Genomic DNA, 6,513 nt, shown 5'->3' on the forward strand with positions numbered 1-6,513 from the left:
TCCCCCTGAGCTTCCCTGCAATAACGTTGAGCTGCAAAATAAACAAGTAAGAATAATGTTTGGCTAATAATGTTGTGGCTTTCTCATCTTCCATTTCCCCTCTTTATCATTAACTGCTTCTAATCTACTATAAACTGGGTAGCCAGATGTCAAATCTTATTGTAGTAGGGCATGCTGCTGGAAGGAGTCCGTTTTGGAAAACAGCTTATTTTACTCTTGGGCCCGTAATGCCCATATGGAGCTCCTTTTAAGGAAAGCTGGCCGCTTGACCCTGCTACCATGGAGCAGAAGCGGGCAGCAAACCCAAGAAGAGTTGGCAGTAGATCAACCAGCAGCCAATGAATCAGCCCCCAGAGACACCAGTAACTAACTGAACCAATCAGACTCTCTCTTTTGAAGAGTTTAAATGTGAGTCTCAAAGAGTGGCATCCCGCGCTCAGTAGGCTAGGGAGGGGGCAGAAGCCCAGAGAGAGATGTTCAGAGAGAACGCAGTGAGCAGAAGCCCCAGGGAGAGCAAGGCGGTAGGAGTGACAGAGGCAGAGAGTAGCTTTGTTGCCTGATGGTGGAGCCCTAAAGTCAGAAGCGATGGATGCCAAGGGCCATTAAGGAATGCTCAGGCATCAGAGCTGCAGTGATCCCCAAAGACCCTAAGACCATGTCCCATTGACCCTGTTAAGGTAAAAAAAAACCATTGAAACCTGTAAAGAATTTTTGTAAGTTTATTTGAGCCAAACTGTCAACATATGCTGGGAAGCAGAACCTCAATGAATTGAGATAATGCTCCGGAGAATGGCGGGTTACATCTGTATTTATACATTGCAATCAAAGGAAAGGGACGTAGGTGGGTTACATGAAATCCATTGGTGATAGACTAGAGAGGCTGGAAAAAGCAAAGGGGGGGCGCAGGGGGGTCCCCCTGGGATTGGATAAAAAGTAAAATGATAGACACATACTTAGGTGGGTGCAGGAACAATTAACATGATAATGAAGGAATTTGTGGTTTCTGTCCTGGCGACCAGCACATTAGGTTGTGCCCCAAGGAGTCCAGAAAAAGGGAAGTTACAAGTTACCCAGACATTTCAAAGGGTATGTTATTATAGATGCAAAAAGACAGATAGGCTCAGTTAAGGTAAAGGTTGACTTTGTCAGTGAAGATACTGGCCTAGGATGTAACTACCCACCATAACTGCTTTTAATTAAAGTTTAATTTCAGACCATCCTTTGTGGTTACTTTAGGTCTCTGAGTTTGCAAGATTCCATGCAGGCCTCCGCTGAGCTTGTCAGGTTAACATGTGGCCCCTTTCGTCCACAACCCCCAGGGTTGTTTTAGGAAGAGAGCTTGTTCAGCATAGGTGCCCGGGTATGTGGCTGCGGGGCTGTTTTTGTTTATTTGTTCCGCAAGTGAACTGTGGAAAGGGGAGGAATGAGACTTGCTCTAACTAGAGTATTCTTACTTTCTTCATTTTTTTTTTAAAGTAACATTTGATCTATGCGCCTGGAATATATATTAAAGTTTACTCTAGAGGAGACATACTTTTGAGCTGAGGTCCTATGTTCCAATTTCTTTGCCTTTCATTTCAGTCTGGCAGGAGGTTTTTATACTGCCTCCCAGGTGTGGGGACCAGCCACTTGGTAGTTGCTTGTAAAGAATGAAATGGGTTTTGAAAAAAGTTAAGCAAAATTCCTTTTCAAGTTGCTGTTGGCTTTAAAATTCTTATTCAGAGTATCAGCTAGCATGACTTTTAGGTGCTCAATTCAAGGTCATCGAATTCCTCTCCCTCCTCATCTCTGCTTTCTCAACCCTTCAGCTCCACAAACTCCCACTCCATTTCTTTTGTTGTTGTTATATTTAAGTCTTTTCATCCATTTGAAATATTTATTTAGTGTGGATGGTGTGAACCAAGATCCAATGCCTGTTTTTCCCTAGTTGGACCATCAATTACACCCACATCGATTATTGAATTATTGATTTGTGTGTGTTTTAATTTAAAAAATGTATTCCCAATCTCCCGGCCCCCTTCCCTTGGCAACCTCAATTTGTTCTCCATATCTATGGCCACCCCATTTCTTTCACTGTCTGCTCAGACTGCCTTGGCTCCTCCACTCTTGCTTTTTCTGTGTTCTTCTGACACAATGTAATACTTTCCAGCACCAGACATTATTACACCATGTTGACAGATAAGAACCCAACGTGCTGATATGAGGGACAGAGCCGGGCTCAATGAGGACATTCATTGCCCGCTGTCACTGGGGAGTGGATGGAGAACATCTACAACAATGTGCCCAGGAAAGCAGAAAAGAAAGGCTTTCTAAACAATCCAAAAAGAAATCCAAAAGCCATTAAGGAAAAATGGATACATCTGACCATATAAAATATTTAAAACTTTTGAATGGTAAAATATACCATTAAAAAGTCAGAAGGTAATGACAGAGAAAATATTTGCAACACAAAAATATTTGCAACAAACAAAAGGTAAAAGTCCTTCCTATGCTCTGCAACTCAATAAGAAAGTATGAAAAGCTCAATAGAAAAGTGGTTTAAACAGGCAATTCACAGAGGAGAAAATGCAAACCTTTAAAGGACGTAAAATGATAACTGACCCAACTTTAGTCAGAGAAATGCAACATAAAGCAATGAGGTGCTATTTTTTTCGCCCATTAGATTGGGAAAAAAATGAAAAGACAGATAATACCCAGTAAGGAAATGGCTGCACTTATACACGGTTCATGATATATTAAGTGAAAAAAGCAAGTTGAAAAATTAGATAGCTTGATTTAATTTCTTTAAAAAAGCACGAAGAGATAGAAAATGATCCAGGATGTATCTTTGTACAGTTCTTTTGTTGTTGTTATTGTTGTTAATCCTCACCGGAGGATATTTTTCCATTGATTTTTAGAGAGTGGAAGGGAGGGGGAGAGACCAAGAGAGAAACATCGATGTGAGAGAGACACATCAAGGTTGCCTCCCACACGTGCCAGTGATCAAGGTTGCCTCCCTCCGACAGGGGCCAGTGATCAAGCCTGCAACTGAGGTTACATGCCCTTGACCAGAATCAAACCAGAGACCCGTCAGTCCTCAGGCCAATGCTCTATCTACTGAGCCAAACCGGCTAGGGCTGTAGTATAGTTGGGTTATGGGTGATTTTGCTTTATGTGTTTTCAAATTTTCAACTAAATTATAAAATGTGATATCATAGCAAAGATGTTTATGATAGCCCTAACCGGTTTGGCTCAGTGGATAGAGCGTCGGCCTGCGGACTGAAAGGTCCCAGGTTCGGTTCCGGTCAAGGGTATGTACCTTGGTTGCGGGCACATCCCCAGTAGGGAGTGTGCAGGAGGCAGCTGATCGATGTTTCTGTCTCATCGATGTTTCTAACTCTCTATCCTTCTCCCTTCCTCTCTGTAAAAAATCAATAAAATATATATTTTTAAAATTTTTAAAAGATGTTTATGATAACTGATCCATTTGTGTCATGCCTATTCTGCTTTAGGCATTGTACGAAGGTATTTCCACACGTTAGTTTATTTTATCCTTGCAACCCCCTTTGAAAGATACCATTAGGACCATTTTAAAGGTGAAGAAGATGGAACTTCAAGAGCTGAAGTGACTGGTCCACAGACTCTGGCTGTGGTCATGGCTTATAGGACATTCATTCCTGCCCAGCAAATCAGGCCTGCTTTCCCTCAGCTTGGGCCTTCCTAAAGTCCCTGGGTGTTACTAGATCATGGCCTTCAAACTTTTTAAACTGCAGTTCTCACCAAGGAATGCATGTTATATCACAACCTAGTACACAGGTGCTCCCTAGAGTGCTTGCGCACGTGCACACACCCCGAAACAGAAGTTTAACACACACAATACTTAATACTTACCTTAATTATCTATGATGCACTTGGATTGCTTTCCATTCTACTCTTTTCACTTTCACTGATTGAAATATTTATTGCCGAAACTGGTTTGGCTCAGTGGATAGAGCGTCAGCCTGCGGACTGAAAGGTCCCAGGTTCGATTCCGGTCAAGGGCATGTACCTTGGTTGCGGGCATATCCCCAGTAGGTTTTAAAAAATGAAATATTTATTGATGGCCAAGAATTGTTTGATGGTAAGGAATGGCATGGATGTGCTCCCTGGCATTGATGCACAAAAGTTTTTAATGTTGATAAAGCCCAATTTATTTTCTTTTGCCTTTTATTTCCTACTAGTGGCCCGGTGCACAAAATTCATGCACATTAAAAGGGAATTAATTAGAGGAAATATTTTAATATTGCTATTTGCCCTTTCTCTATAATAGAAGTGTCAGAGATGAAAGAAAATTAGTAAAATGTATATGAAAATCTCCCTCCTGTCAGAGTCTGGGGTGCGCCGCAGGACCTAGAGTCAAGTCCCCGCCCATCACCTGCATGTACTTCGAAAATGCAGGAGACCCAGACCTGGCCAGTCTCACCCCCGTCAAGTTCCTCCAGGCGTGGGGCACAGCTTCAGGTCCCCCGTCAAGCCCCGCTGGGCAGGGGAGACAGCCTCAGGTTCCCTGGCCCAGCACCATGCGGGGGTGCAGCCTGAGGTCCCCTGTCAAGCCCCGTGGGGTGGGGGGCACGGCCTGAGGTCCCCTGTCAAGCCCCGTGGGGTGGGGGGCACGGCCTGAGGTCCCCTGTCAAGCCCCGTGGGGTGGGGGGCACGGCCTGAGGTCCCCTGTCAAGCCCCGTGGGGTGGGGGGCACGGCCTGAGGTCCCCTGTCAAGCCCCGTGGGGTGGGGGGCACGGCCTGAGGTCCCCTGTCAAGCCCCGTGGGGTGGGGGGCACGGCCTGAGGTCCCCTGTCAAGCCCCGTGGGGTGGGGGGCACGGCCTGAGGTCCCCTGTCAAGCCCCGTGGGGTGGGGGGCACGGCCTGAGGTCCCCTGTCAAGCCCCGTGGGGTGGGGGGCACGGCCTGAGGTCCCCTGTCAAGCCCCGTGGGGTGGGGGGCACGGCCTGAGGTCCCCTGTCAAGCCCCGTGGGGTGGGGGGCACGGCCTGAGGTCCCCTGTCAAGCCCCGTGGGGTGGGGGGCACGGCCTGAGGTCCCCTGTCAAGCCCCGTGGGGTGGGGGGCACGGCCTGAGGTCCCCTGTCAAGCCCCGCTGGGCGGGGGGTGCAGCCTCAGGTCCCTGCTGTTCAGTCATGACGTTATGGCGTCCCAGCTAATTTGCATATTCCTCTATTATATAGATAGATAGTTTTGGTGTCATTTTTAAAAAAATCACTGCCAAATCCAAAATCATGGAGATTTACCCCTATTTGTCCTCCTAAGAGTTTTATGCGCTTATCTTTAGGTCTTTGATTCATTTTGAGGTTGTTGTTTTTTTAAAATATATTTTTATTGATTTCAGAGAGGAAGGGAGAGGGGGAGATAGAAACACCAATGATGAGAGAGAACCATTGATCTGCTGCCTCCTGTACTGGGGATCAAGCCCAAACCTGGGCATGTGCCCTTGACCGGAATCAAACCTGGGACCCTTCAGTCCGCAGGCTGATGCTCTATCCACTGAGCCAAACCAGCTAGGGCCATTTTGGGTTATTTTTAAAATATGGAATGAGGCAGGGTTCAAGCTTCATTCTTTTGTATGTGGATATTTAGTTTTCCCACCACAATTTGTCGAAGAGACGCTTTCCCCATTGAGTGGTCTTCACATCCTTTGAAAATCAATTGACCATAGCTGTATGGTTTATTCCTGGACTCTCAAAGTATATGTCTATATTTATGCCAGTTCCACAGTTTTAATTACCGTAGCAGTATAGTAAGTTTTGGAATCAGGGTGATTCCTCCAACTTAGTTCTTTTTCAAGAACTAAGTTATTTGGTTATTTTGGTTATTTGCAGTCCCTTGCAATTTCATATGAATTTTAGGATCACCTTGTTCACTTCTGCAGAAAAGCCTTTGGGATTTTGATAGGAGTGGAACTGAATCTCTCCATCGCTTTGCATAGTATTACCATCTTATCAATATTACATGTTCGAATCCATGAACCTGAAATGGTTTTTTATCACCTAGATCTCCTTTATTTTCTTTCAGCAATGTTTATGATCTATGTCTTGCATCTCCGTGGTTAAATTTATTCCTAAAACTTTAAAAACAATTAATAAACTATTTTAAGGAGGAATGTTTAGAGTTATAGAAAAAATTTAGCAGAAAATATGTAGAGTTCTGATATACCCGTTTATTTTATCCTTTTTGATGCTATTATAAATGGAACTGTTTTCTTAATTTCCTTTTAGGGTTTTTAATTGCTAGTGTATATAAACACAACTAATTTTTGTGTATTGATCTTGTACCCTGAAACTTTGCTGAATTTATTAGCTCTGATTGCCATTAATATCTGATCCTTGCTCAAGTCTGCACACCTCCCACTGCCCATTTAATTGTTGAAGAAACCGAGTATGTGGGACTTGCCTTAGGTCCTGCTTCCCCTTAGTGCTGAGATTCAGCCCAGCTTAGCGCTTTCCCTGCGGTATTGATTCAGAGCCCCAGCTCATTCTTTTAATTG

At 44.5% G+C, this 6,513-nt stretch overlaps 1 pseudogene; it reads right to left on the reverse strand.

Moving 5' to 3' along the window:
* Positions 1 to 576: 576 nt before the first annotated feature.
* Positions 577 to 6,513, reverse strand: part of LOC102242216 — a 20,451-nt pseudogene continuing 14,514 nt past the window's right edge.

Source organism: Myotis brandtii, unplaced genomic scaffold (assembly GCF_000412655.1).
Source record: "Myotis brandtii unplaced genomic scaffold, ASM41265v1 scaffold160, whole genome shotgun sequence".
NCBI classification, from domain to species: domain Eukaryota; kingdom Metazoa; phylum Chordata; class Mammalia; order Chiroptera; family Vespertilionidae; genus Myotis; species Myotis brandtii.